This window comes from Bos indicus x Bos taurus, chromosome 25 (genome assembly GCF_003369695.1).
Source record: "Bos indicus x Bos taurus breed Angus x Brahman F1 hybrid chromosome 25, Bos_hybrid_MaternalHap_v2.0, whole genome shotgun sequence".
Lineage (NCBI taxonomy): Eukaryota > Metazoa > Chordata > Mammalia > Artiodactyla > Bovidae > Bos > Bos indicus x Bos taurus.
Window position 1 is genome coordinate 14,394,647 of NC_040100.1, and position 14,279 is coordinate 14,408,925.

At 39.9% G+C, this 14,279-nt stretch overlaps 1 protein-coding gene across 3 annotated transcripts in view; it reads right to left on the bottom strand.

Annotated features, from left to right (window-relative positions):
* TPST1 (tyrosylprotein sulfotransferase 1) overlaps positions 1–14,279 on the bottom strand; it is a 116,279-nt gene that overhangs the window by 40,870 nt on the left and 61,130 nt on the right. The window lies entirely within an intron of this gene.

Consider the following 14,279-nt stretch of genomic DNA (forward strand, 5'->3'; position numbering starts at 1 on the left):
TTTCTTATTTATCATTTATCAGGACAGATCAATCTTGATCCATACACAAGAATATTTTACTACTGAAGTACTGAGCAAGGTCTCATTAGAAGGGGTAATGAGGCTCAGATAGTAGCATTAAACCAGAGGTCCCATAATGTATGTTTAGTTGAGGCTAAGCAAGAAACATAGGTATCTAATGTAAGCTCACTGCAGCGTGATAATGTGTGTATGCATTCCTGGGCTATCCCCCACCCAGAGAATACATGTTCCATAAGGACAGGATTTTTTGCCTCTTTTGTTGCTATACATAAACTGCCTACAATAGTCCTGCTGCTGCTAAGTCACTTCAGTCGCGTCCAACTCTGTGCGACCCCGTAGACGGCAGCCCACCAGGCTCCCCCGTCCCTGGGATTCTCCAGGCAAGAACACTGGAGTGGGTTGCCATTTCCTTCTCCAATTCATGAAAGTGAAAAGTGAAAGTGAAGTCGCTCAGTTGTGTCTGACTCTGTGCGACCCCATGGACTGCCACCTGCCAGGCTCCTAGGCACATAATAAGAGGTCAATAAGAATTTATTGAATAAATCCATTTCTGATTCTTCAGATAAAAGCAGCATTTTAGGTTTAGATTAATAGTTAGCACAAGGTCAAGAAATAAAAAAATCTCTCCCCTCCCCGATCACCCTTCCTCTCCACTGTTCCTGGTCATATCTCAGGCCTTATTCTTCAGTTCCTTGACATTCTGGGATGAAAGCAGCTCTGTTGTGGTTTTGTCCCTGGTTGTTTTCTCTGTGTAGCAACATCCTGGTGTTTGGCCAGACTTGCATTCTTCAAAACGAACACATTTCATTTCTTATTTATGGCCCACAAGTAGTTGTAAAGACAGTGGCACTTCATTTCTTGAAAGTTCCCTCACTTGTTCATTCTGCTTTGTTCCTCCAGCATGAAATAACAGACACAAGTTCGTTAAAGGTTGCTAATAACTGTCCTTAGTCTATTCTGGACTTCAGGAATAAATATTTAATTATTACATGCATGCATTCTCAGTTGCTAAGTCGTTGCTTATTCTTTATGATCCCATGGACTAGCCTGGCAGGTTCCTCTGTCCAAGGGATTTCCCAGGCAAGAATATTGGAGTGGGTTGCCATTTCCTTCTCCAGGAGATCTCCCTGAACCAGAGATGGAACCCATGTCTTCTGCATTGTTAAATGGATTCTTTACCATTGAACCACCTGGGAACCCCCTATTTAATTATTACCTAAAAGCAAATAGGGTAATCAGCAGATCCATCATTAGAATTAGGTATATGTTTTTATCTCCTAAAGGTAAATTGTTTTAATATGTTATATTTTAATTTCAGGCTTTTAGCAGTTAGAAGTAATGAAACTGTAGTTGGAATTTTCTTACACAGTGATTGAATTGTATGTATTATTTACCTCTATTTAAATAACACTGAAGAGCAAGAAGGATATATATATTTCTTCAAAGTTTTAAATTATTATCTTTCACAAGTACAAGCAGAACTTCAAGAACAGTAAATTTTATAAGGTGTTTAACTTAAATTTTTATGAATATGTCCGCATAACCACCATCCAGAATAAGATAAAGAACACTTCCAGACTCCAAACTGGCTTCTTTGTGTTACATCACAGTAGTAGCCCTATGATAACCATTGTTTTAACTACTACATAGATCAGTAACCTTTGAACTTCATATAAATGAAAACACACTATAAATTCATTTGTGTCTGGACTTTTATGAAAAGCACAGTATTTGTGAGATTCAATCATGTTGTATCAGCAATTTGTTCTTTGTTGAATAGTATCTTATCACATGAATATATCACATTACCTATTCCCCTGATGATGGACATTTGGATTTATTTCCAATTTCAGGCTATTTGTATAAATAGTGCTGCTATGTATATTTTGTAAAGTCTTTTGGTGTGATTTTCTTAAGTTTATAACTTCTACTGTTGTGTATGTATCCTGGAGAAATATGATGGGTCATAAGAGAGGCATATATTTTGCTAAACACCTGTAACAAATAGTTTTCCCAGGTGAATTTACTATTTTACATTAACAATAAGAGTTCCAGTTGCTTCACATCCTTGCCTACACTGTATTGCCTACTCATTTAATATTAACTATTCTGGTGGAAATGTAAGGGTATCTCACTATGGTTTTAATTTGTAACTCCTGTTGACTAATATTAACCCTACTAATTCATTCATTCACTATATCTATTTACTTAAGTAGATTTAGAACAGATCTCACCTCATTAATCTATTCAGAAATTATGTACTGAATGAAAGAAGGGAGCAGTGTGGCTTTATCTTTGCCGTTTTGAAGTAAGTGATCTTCTGAAGATCTCCTTTTTCTAGGGACCAGTTTGGCCAGTGCTAAGTCAACCTAGGTAGTGACTTTACCCACGTTCTTTATTATTTTCTAAATACAGATTTGAATATAGTGTTCCTTCATATTTCAGCTTGAAGGACTCCCACTAGCACTTGTTGTAGGCAGTTCTTCAGTTCAGTTCAGTTCAGTTCAGTCGCTCAGTCATGTCCTACTCTTTGCGACCCCATGAATCGCAGCATGCCAGGCTTCCCTGTCCATCACCAACTCCCGGAGTTCACTCAGACTCACGTCCATCGAGTCGGTGATGCCATCCAGCCATCTCATCCTCTGCCGTCCCCTTCTCCTCCTGCCCCCAAACCCTCCCAGCATCAGAGTCTTTTCCAATGAGCCAACTCTTCGCATGAGGTGGCCAAAGTACTGGAGTTTCAGCTTTAGCATCATTCCTTCCAAAGAACACTCAGGGCTGATCTCCTTTAGAATGGACTGGTTGGATCTCGTTGGAGTCCAAGGGACTCTCAAGAGTCTTCTCCAAAACCACAGTTCAAAAGCATCAATTCTTCGGCGCTCAGCTTTCTTCACAGTCCAAGTCTCACATCCATACATGACCACTGGAAAAGCCATAGCCTGACTAGACGGACCTTTGTTGGCAAAGTAATGTCTCTGCTTTTGAATATGCTATCTAGGTTGGTCATAACTTTCCTTCCAAGGAGTAAGCGTCTTTTAATTTCATGGCTGCAATCACCATCTGCAGTGATTTTGGAGCCCAAAAAAAATAAAGTCTGACACTGTTTCCACTGTTTGCCCATCTATTTCCCATGAAGTGGTGGGACCAGATGCCATGATCTTCGTTTTCTGAATGTTGAGCTTTAAGCCAACTTTTCACTCTCCACTTTCATCAAGAGGCTTTTGAGTTCCTCTTCACTTTCTGCCATAAGAGTGGTGTCATCTGCGTATCTGAGGTTATTGATATTTCTCCCAGCAATCTTGATTCCAGCGTGTGCTTCATCCAGCCCAGTGTTTCTCATGATGTATTCTGCATAGAAGTTAAATAAGCAGGGTGACAATATATAGCCTTGACGTACTCCTTTTCCTATTTGGAACCAGTCTGTTGTTCCATGTCCAGTTCTAACTGTTGCTTCCTGACCTGCATACAGGTTTCTCAAGAGGCAGGTGAAGTGATCTGGTATTCCCATCTCTTTCAGAATTTTCCACACTTTATTGTGATCCACACAGTCAAAGGCTTTGGCATAGTCAATAAAGCAGAAATAGATGCTTTTCTGGAACTCTCTTGCTTTTTCCATGATCCAGCTGATGTTGGCAATTTGATCTCTGGTTCCTCTGCCTTTTCTAAAACCAGCTTCAACATCAGGAAGTTCACGGTTCACATATTGCTGAAGCCTGGCTTGGAGAATTTTGAGCATTACTTTACTAGCATGTGAGATGAGTGCAATTGTGTGGTAATTTGAGCATTCTTTGGCATTGCCTTTCTTTGGGATTGGAATGAAAACTGACCTTTTCCAGTCCTGTGGGCACTGCTGAGTTTTCCAAATTTGCTAGCATATTGAGTGCAGCACTTTCACAGCATCATCTTTCAGGATTTGGAATAGCTCAACTGGAATTCCATCACCTCCACTAGCTTTGTTCGTAGTGATGCTTTCTAAGGCCCACTTGACTTCACATTCCAGGATGTCTGGCTCTAGGTCAGTGATCACACCATCGTGATTATCTGGGTCGTGAAGATCTTTTTTGTACAGTTCTTCTGTGTATTCTTGCCACCTCTTCTTGATATCTCCTGCTTCTGTTAGGTCCATAACATTTCTGTCCTTTAACGAGCCCATCTTTGCATGAAGTGTTCCCTTGGTATTTCTAATTTTCTTGAAGAGATCTCTAGTCTTTCCCATTCTGTTGTTTTCCTCTATTTCTTTGCATTGATCGCTGAGAAAGGCTTTCTTATCTCTTCTTGCTATTCTTTGGAACTCTGCATTCATATGGGTATATCTTTCCTTTTCTCCTTTGCTTTTCACTTCTCTTCTTTTCACAGCTATTTGTAAGGCCTCCCCAGACAGCCATTTTGCTTTTTTGCATTTCTTTTCCATGGGGATGGTCTTGATCCCTGTCTCCTGTACAATGTCACGAACCTCATTCCATAGTTCATCAGGCATTCTATCTATCAGATCTAGTCCCTTAAATCTATTTCTCACTTCCACTGTATAATCATAAGGGATTTGATTTAGGTCATAACTGAATGGTCTAGTGGTTTTCCCCACTTTCTTCAATTTCAGTCTGAATTTGGCAATAAGGAGTTCATGGTCTGAGCCACAGTCAGCTCCCGGTCTTGTTTTTGCTGACTGTATAAGAGCTTCTCCATCTTTGGCTGCAAAGAATATAATCAATCTGATTTTGGTGTTGACCATCTGGTGATGTCCATGTGTAGAGTCTTCTCTTGTGCTGTTGGAAGAGGGTGTTTGCTATGACCAGTGTGTTCTCTTGGCAAAACTCTATTAGCCTTTGCCCTGCTTCATTCCATATTCCAAGGCCAAATTTGCCTGTTACTCCAGGTGTTTCTTGACTTCCTACTTTTGCATTCCAGTCCCCTATAATGACTTTATTTTTGGGGGCTCCAAAATCACTGCAGATGGTGATTGCAGCCATGAAATTAAAAGACGCTTACTCCTTGGAAGGAAAGTTATAACCAACCTAGATAGCATATTCAAAAGCAGAGGCATTACTTTGCCAACAAAGGTCCATCTAGTCAAGGCTATGGTTTTTCCAGTGGTCATGTATGGATGTGAGAGTTGGACTGTGAAGAAAGCTGAGCACCAAAGAATTGATGCCTTTGAACTGTGGTGTTGGAGAAGACTCTTGAGAGTCCCTTGGACTCCAACGAGATCCAACCAGTCCATTCTAAAGGAGATCAACCCTGAGTGTTCTTTGGAAGGAATGATGCTAAAGCTGAAACTCCAGTACTTTGGCCACCTCATGCGAAGAGTTGGCTCATTGGAAAAGACTCTGATGCTGGGAGGGTTTGGGGGCAGGAGGAGAAGGGGACGACAGAGGATGAGATGGCTGGATGGCATCACCGACTCGATGGATGTGAGTTTGAGTGAACTCCGGGAGTTGGTGATGGACAGGGAGGCCTGGCGTGCTGCAATTCATGGGGTCGCAAAGAGTCGGACACGACTGAGCGACTGAACTGAACTGATAATGAAAAGGACATCTTTTTTAGGTGTTAGTTCTAAAAGGTCTTGTAGGTCTTCATAGAACCATTCAACTTCAGCTTCTTCAGCATTACTGGTTGGGGCATAGACTTGGATTACTGTGATATTGAATGGTTTGCCTTGGAAATGAACAGAGATCATTCTGTCATTTTTGAGATTGCATCCAAGTACTGCATTTCAGACCCTTTTGTTGACCATGATGGCTACTCCATTTCTTCTAAGGGATTCCTGCCTGCAGTAGTAGATATAATGGTCATTGGAGTTAAATTCACCTATTCCAGTCCATTTCAGTTCGCTGATTCCTAGAATGTCGACGTTCACTCTTGCCATCTCCTGTTTGACCACTTCCAATTTGCCTTGATTCATGGACCTAACATTCCAGGTTCCTATGCAATATTGCTCTTTACAGCATCAGACCTTGCTTCTATTAACAGTCACATCTACAACTAGGTATTGTTTTTGCTTTGGCTCCATCCCTTCATTCTTTCTGGAGTTATTTCTCCACTGATCTCCAGTAGCATATTGGGCACCTACTGACCTGGGGAGTTCCTCTTTCAGTATTCTATAATTTTGCCTTTTCATACTGTTCATGGGGTTCTCAAGGAAAGAATACTGAAGTGGTTTGCCATTCCCTTCTCTGGTGGACCACATTCTGTCAGACCTCTCCACCATGACCCACCTGTCTTGGGTGGCCCCACAGGGCATGGCTTAGTTTCACTGAGTTAGACAAGGCTGTGGTCCTAGTGTGATTAGATTGACTAGTTTTCTGTAATTATGGTTTCAGTGTGTCTGCCCTCTGATGCCCTCTTGCAACACCTACCATCTTACTTGGGTTTCTCTTACCTTGGACGTGGCAGTAGTACATAGGCAGTTCTACAGATGACAGATTCTATAACTTTTTGTTCTGGGGGATCATCTCATTTCTCCTTCATTTTTGAAGGATAGTTTTGACAGGCATATTGGGTTGGCCCAAAAGTTCAGTCAGGTTTTTCTGTAACATTAACTTTTGGGTCAACCCAATGAAAGGTTTGATTTTTTTCCTTTCAGCACTGTGTATATGCCATCCCACTGCCTTTTAGGAATCCATGATTTCTAATGAAAATGCAGTTGTTCCTCTTATTGGGGATCTTTGCATGCCATGAGCCCTTTTCTCATCCTGCTTTAAAGGTTCTCTTTATCTTTCAAAGTTTGACTATGATATGTCTAGGAATGAATCTCTTTTGGTTTTATCCTAGAGTTCACTATTTCTTAGATGTTTAGATACATATGTTTCATGAAAACTGGGGTTTTCATTCATTATTTCTTCAAATATTCTTTCTGACAAGGATAATAAATTCTACTACAAAAAAAAAAAAGAGGGAGAAAGGAAGAAAAAAGAGGAAGGAAGGAAATGAAGGGAGTAAGAAGAAAAAAGAGAGAGAGAAGGAAGAAAGGGAGACTTGAACAGAAAACCAAGGATAAGGAAAAACTCTTGAAAGAAGCCAGAGGATTAATTATCCTACCTATAGAAGAGCAAAGATAAGAATCACATGTGACCTCTTCAGAAACCACGCAAGCAAGTAGAATGGAGTAAAACATTTTAAGTGCTGAGATAAAAAAGTCACCAGCCTGTAATTGTGTATCTTGTGAAATTATTCCTCAAAAAGTGAAGAGGTAAAAGACTTTCACAAATAAATATTGAGGGAATTTGTTGCCAGTAGACCTGCCCTGCAAGAGATGCCAAAAGAAGCTCTTTAGAGAGAAAGATATTGATATGGTTAGAAACCTGATCCATATAAAGGAGGGAAGAGGATTAGAGAAGAGGTAAGAAAAGGTAAAGAAAAATTTTTTATTTTTTTCTTGTTGTTAATTGATCTACCAGATAAGAATTTGCTCAAAATAATAATAGCAACTATGTATTTGATTATATATGCTTAAATATTAGTTCCTGGAGAAGGAAATGGCAACCTGCTCCAGTATTCTTACCTGGAGAATCCCAGGAACAGAGAAGCCTCATGGACTATAGTCCATGGGACAGCAAAGAGTCAGACATGACTTTGCCACTAAACAGCATGTATAAGTGATATTAACGACAGCAATTATACAAGGGACAGAGAGAGGAATCAGGAATACTTTGCTATTATAAGGTACCTGAACTACCCATGAAGTGGTATAGTGTTATCTGAAAGTGGATTTACATTAGTTGTAAATGTATATTGAAGACTCTAGGGCAACCACTAAAAAGTATAACTGACATGCTAAGAAAGGAGACAAAATCAAATTATATAAAATGGTCAATTAAAACCACAAATGGCAGAAAAAGAGTGGAAAACTATATCACTATATATATATAGTATCACTATAGTAGACATTAATCCAACTATGATAAAAATCACTTTGAACATCAATGGTCTAAACTCACCAATTAAAAGAAAGTGACTGTGATCAAAAAGCAAGCCCCAATTGTTTGTTGTCTACAAGAAATGCAATTTAAATACAAAGACACATATATATTAAAAGTAAACAGATGGAGAAAGATATATCATGTTAAACAATAATCAAAAGAAAGCTAGAGTAGCCATATTCATGATAGAAGGCTCAACTCTGAGAGATATAACAATTCTTAATGTGTAGGTGCCTACAAAAAAACATGAGAAAAGAAAGGATAAAAATGTAAGGAGAAAGATGAATTCACCATTATTGTTAGAGAGCTTAACATGTCTCTAATTGAAATGGGCAGATTCTATAAGAAGAATATCAGCAAGGACAGAGTAGAGTAAAACATCTCAAGTGCTGAGAGAAAAATAATGATCAACCAACTGGGTATAATTGACATTTATAAAATACTTCACTCAACAACAGAATACACACATCTTAAGCACAAATGAAACAAACAACAAGATCACATTTGGGCTATAAAAAACAAAGAGAAGTTATACAAGGTATTCTCACAGACTAAAATGGATTTAAATTAGAAATCAGTAACAAAAAGGCAGCTAGAAAATCTCAAAATACTTGGGAGACTAAACTATACACTGCTCAGTAATACATGGATTAAAAAAGAAATCTCAAGAAAAAAACTTATAAATACTTTAAAGGAAAATGAAAATACAACTTATCAAAGTATGTGGAACACAGTGAAAACAGTGCTTAGAAGGAAAATTTTACATCACAGAGAATGCATATTTAAAAAAAGCAGCAGCAGTCTTCACATAGCCTGGTCGAGTGGACTGCCAGGACTCCAAGATGGCATCAATCATACTACTGAAGGAGAAGAAGCTCCTGAAAGTCAAACTAGGGGAGTGCCAAGCTGGATACTGATGTAGGATTTCACCCATAAAGGCACTGCTGGAGTGTTTCAAAGAGGCTGTGTGCTTAGTTGGTCAGTCGTATCCGACTCTTTGTGACCTCATGGACTGTAGCCCACCAACTCCTCTGTCCGTGGGGATTCTACAGGCAAGAATACTAGAATGGGTTGCAAGGTCCTCCTCATGGGGATCTTCCCAACCCAGGGATCGAACTCAGGTCTTCCACATTGCAGGCAGATTCTTTACCGCCTGAGCCACCAGGGAAACTACTGGTATTAAAACAAGTACATCAATGTGAATAAAGGCAGCATCACTGGGCTTTCTATGGTGCTAGCTTTTCAACTAATGCAGTTCCTACAAGGACTCAAACATGAGCAGCTATGCAACTACCACTGAAGAGGGGCACTCTGCATTCCTGACCATAACCTTAGCCCAGCACCCTGAATCCTTTCATATAGTAATGGAGAATTAACACGTAATAAAAGGTGACTGGTTAGGGACTTCCCTGGCGGGCCAGCGGTTAAGACTTCACCCTTGCACTGCAGGGAAGGCAGGTTCCATCCCTGGTTAAGAAATGAAGAGTCTGCATCCCAAGTGGTGCAGCCAAAAAGAAAAAAAAATTTAGTTATATTTTAAAAAAACTGGTTAAAAAACAGGCAGCAGAGAGAACAAGATGGCAGAGGAGTAGGTGGGCATGGAGTACCTCTCTCTCCACTGATACATCAGGAATACACCTTCAGACACAGAAGTGCATGCAGTACACCAGCTGAGAGCGGACAGGAGTACCTGACCAGTGGAAAAGAATATATAGAACCACGAAAAACTCAGTAGGATGAAGGAACTAGGGGAAAAAACAGGAATGTTAGTAAGACTGGACCTGCCCTTGGCGGGTGGGGGAACTGAAGCAGGGGTCCGATCCCCACAAAAGGGCAACTGCCTGAGTCAGAGGAGAAACATTTAAGGCTGAGCGTGAAACAGCTGATCTGTGGCAGCCTAAACAGAATGAGAATCAGACAGTCCTTGCCGCAGCCATATACACCCCAGGCAGAAACACTGATCTGGAAGGGGCAGAGGCTGGGAGCTGGAGTTTAGGGATTCTGGAGCAATCCCAGGGCAAGGGCTGCTGTTGACTGCGGAGATGTGAGGGAAGAGATCGTGGTGGGAAATGCTGGTGGAGGAAAGCCAGGCAGCCATGGAAGCAAGGCGATACTGCTGAGTGGCGTAGGGGGTAAAGTCTACAGCCTCTCTCCCCACACACCAGCATCGGTAGCTGAACAATACAGAGGCTGGCCCATCAAATGTCTGACGCACTGAACTACAGAGTAGGACCCCAGTCAGGGGCAGGGGGGCCCTCTATGTCCCTGATGCCCTGAACAACAGAGAAGGACCCCAGGCAAGGGAGCCCTCTAAGTGCCTGAATGGTGGAGCTATGGAGAAAGACTGGCCAAAGAGGCTTTCTGATCGCCAGCTACATAGTGGCTCAAAAGACTCTGATAGGGCCATAACTTCTGCAATGAAGACAGTCCGTAGCCCTGCACACCTGGTGCCGCCAGGGTCCCCACAAGCCAAACAGCTGGACCACCTTCACACACAACTCTCACTGAGGCAGAGCTGCCACAGGCAAAATAGTCGCGTTTATGCACACAGGATCGCTTCGGTAATGTCCAACTCTTTGCGACCCTGTAGATTGTGGCCTGCCAGGCTTCTCTGTCAGAGAAGGGGTTCTCCAGGTAAGAATACTGGAGCGTATTGGCCAAGACTGGTTGCCATACCCTTCTAGAGCACTGTATTTCCTGCTACCCTAGCCGCCAACTCCTCCTCCTGTGACCCAAGCCTCTGCAGCACCTCCACACTTGGCCCCCAAAGCAGCAAACCCGAGCCCTCCAGGGCAGCCTCAAGAGCTAAACCCCAGTGGATGACCCAAATGTAGAGGTGGAAATAAAACCACAATTGAAACCCAGGGGCAGCGTGGCTAAGGAAAAAGATCCAAATCCAAAACCTTCCCACCAGCTGTACAAGCTGCAGATTAAATCCACATGATCAACTAAGCAGACTCTGTCTATGGAATATACAAAAGGCCATTGAAAGTGCCCACAAAAGAAAACGCACTAGCTCTGAGAGCTGTGGACACTGGAGGCAAGAACACACAGGAGTAGGGACAGATTAGAATCTGACCAGCCCCCACAGCAGGTCCAGAGATGAGCAGTATTGGAGGGCATCCTAGAGAGGTAAGGTGGACTGTGATTCCCAGCTCGGGAAAGGACTCTGACAGCAGTGACTCAAGAAAAACATTTATTATTCTTATTTTTTGACTTGTTCTGTAGATTCTTTTGGATTTTTTTTCCCTCTGGTTTCCGTTTTCCCCCCTCTGTTGTAGTTACTGATTTTATTGGCACTAAGAACCCCTATTAAGCTTTTGAGCTTTTTTTTCTCCTCAGTCATATTTTTAATTGTTGCCATAAACCTCTGCCTCTACGCTGGGCTTTTGAAGTTCTATGGAGTTTTCCTCTTCTTTCTTTTTTAATTTTTTTTAAACCTATTATTATTTTTTCTACATTTATTTCTTTGTTTGCTTTTCCCACTGTTCTTTTCCCTTTGCAGTTAATCTTTAACGTATATAAATCTTTATCTACCTCTATTTAACTTTGCATATCTATTCTTTTCTTTCTCTCCTTTCCTGTCTACATATTTGTTAGTTTTATTTTCATTGCTTTATTCCCCAATTGGCACCTTGCTTTAGTTTTGTTTTCCAGTTTGTGCTTTAGTTTTGTTCTGGTAGACATAATTTTTGGTTTCCTTTGTTCACCTGGTCAATCTATTGTACTTTATTTTTGTTGAACTGTTATGATTTTGCCTATGGGTGCGTATGTATATGTGTATATTGTGTCACATTTTCTACTGTTATAAACCTCTGCCTCTACATTGGGCTTTGCAGTTCTGTGGAGTTTTCCTTTTTTTCTCTCCTTTTCCCTTTCTTGTTCTGTTTTTTTCTCTTTTTTCTTTTTTATAATTTTAATTTTTATTTTTTTTTAACCTATTATATTTTTTCAACATTTATCCCTTTGTTTGCCTTTCCTACTGTTCTTTTCCCCTTGCAGTTAATCTTTAATGTATACAAATCTTCTTTATCTATGTCTATTTAACTTTGCATATCTATTCTTTATTTCTTTCCTCTCCTCTCAAACATACTTGTTAGTTTTGTTTTCATTGCTTTATTCCCCACTTGGCACCTTGCTTTAGTTTTGTCTTCCAGTTTGTGCTCAAGTTAGTTTTGTTCTTAACTGGTAAATATAATTTTTGATTTCCTTTGTTCACCAGATCAATCTACTGTATTTTTGTTGGACTGTTTTCACTATGCTCATGGGTGTATATGTATATGTGTATATGCCATTATTTTAATTATTATTTGCCTGATTTTGTAACTGCCATTAATCTGGGGTTCATCTCTGATTTCTCATTTTTGGATATTTGTTTTAATCTCAATGCCATAACAAACCACTTGTGGAATCTTCATTCCTGACCAGAGATCAAGCCCTGAGCCTTTGGAGTGGGAGCACTGACTCCAAGACCCTAGACTACCAGAGAACTAACCCTAGGGAATATCAACTAGTGAGAATTCACACAAAGGAAACCACTTGAATACAAGACCTGGCATCACCCAACCACCAGTAAGCACCCTGTGCAGGATGCCTCATCTAAACAACAAACAAAACAAAAATACAAACCCAATCATCAGCAGACAGGATTACCACCTTACTCAGCCTTTTTAGAGGAAAAACAAACAAACAAAAACTCAGCACAAATCTCACCTATAGGAAGCGCATGCAAACCACTGGACCAGCCCTAGGAGGGCAGAAACTAAAAGGAAGAAAGAATTCAACCTTCTTCAAGGAAAGAATTCAACTTTCCTTGAAGCCTTGGAAAAGGAGACCTCAAACACAATAACTTAAAAAAAAAATGAAAAGGCAGAGAAATACTGCACAAATAAAAGAACAAACTAGAAACACAGAAGTTCAAATAAATGAAGAGGAAACAGGAAAATTACCTGAAAAAGAATTCAGAATAATGATAGTTAAGATGATTAAAAACCTTGAAAACAAAAGGGAGAAAATGCAAGAATCAATTAACAAACACCTAGAAGAATTAAAGAATAAACATAAAGAGACAACACAATTACTGAAATTAAAAATACTCTAGAAGGAATCAATAGCAGAATATCTGAAGCAGAAGAACGAATCAGTGAGCTGGAAGATAAAATGGTGGAAATAACTTCTGAAGAGCAGAATAAAGCAAGGAATGAAAAGAGCTGAGGACAGTCTCAGAGACCTCTGGGACCATATCAAACGCACCAACATTTGAATTATAGGGGTCCCAGAAGAAGAGGAGAAAAAGAAAGGGTATTAGAAATTTTTTGAAGAGATTATAGTTGAAAATTTCCCCAATCAAGTCCAAGAGGCACTAAGAGTCCCATACAGGATAAACCCAAGGAGAAACACACCAAGACACATACTGATCAAACTAACAAAGACTAAACACAAAGAAAGAATATTAAAAGCAGCAAGGGAGAAGCAACAAGTAACATACAAGGGAAACCCCATATGCTTAACAGTTGATCTTTCAGCAGAAACTGTGCAGGCCAGAAGGGAATGGCAGGATATATTTAAAGTACTGAAAGAGAAAAATATACAACCAAGATTACTGTACCCAGCAAGGATCTCATTCAAAATTGAGGGAGAAATAAAAAGCTTTTCAGACAAACAAAAGGAAAGAGAATTTAGTACCACCAAACCAGCTTTACAACAAATGTTAAACAGACTTATATACTCAAAAAATACAACAGAAGAAAAAAAATCTACAAAATCAACCCCAAACAATTAGAAAATGGAAATAGGAACATGATATACATAGATTAAATGCTCCAACAAAAAGACACAGACTGGCTGAATGGATACAAAAACAAGACCTATACATATGCTGGCTACAAGAAACCTACTTCAGACCTCAAGACACATATAGACTGAAGTGAGAGGATGGAAAAATATATTCTATGCAAATGGGAAGCAAAAGAAAGCTGGAGTAACAATCCTCATATCAGACAAAATAGACCTTAAAGAAGATTACAAGAGATAAGGAAGGACACTACATAATGATCACGGAATCAATCCAAGAGGAAGACATAACAACTGTAAATATCTATGCACCCAACATAGGAGCACCTCAATACATAAGACAAACACTAACAGACATAAAAGGAGAAATTGACAGTAACACAATAATAGTAGGCGACTTTAACACACCACTCACACCAATGGACAGATCATCAAAACAGAAAATTAATAAGGAAACATGAGTCTTAAATGATATATTAGATGAGATGGATCTAATTGATATCTTCAGGACATTCCATCCAAATGCAGAAGAATATACCTTCTTAAGTG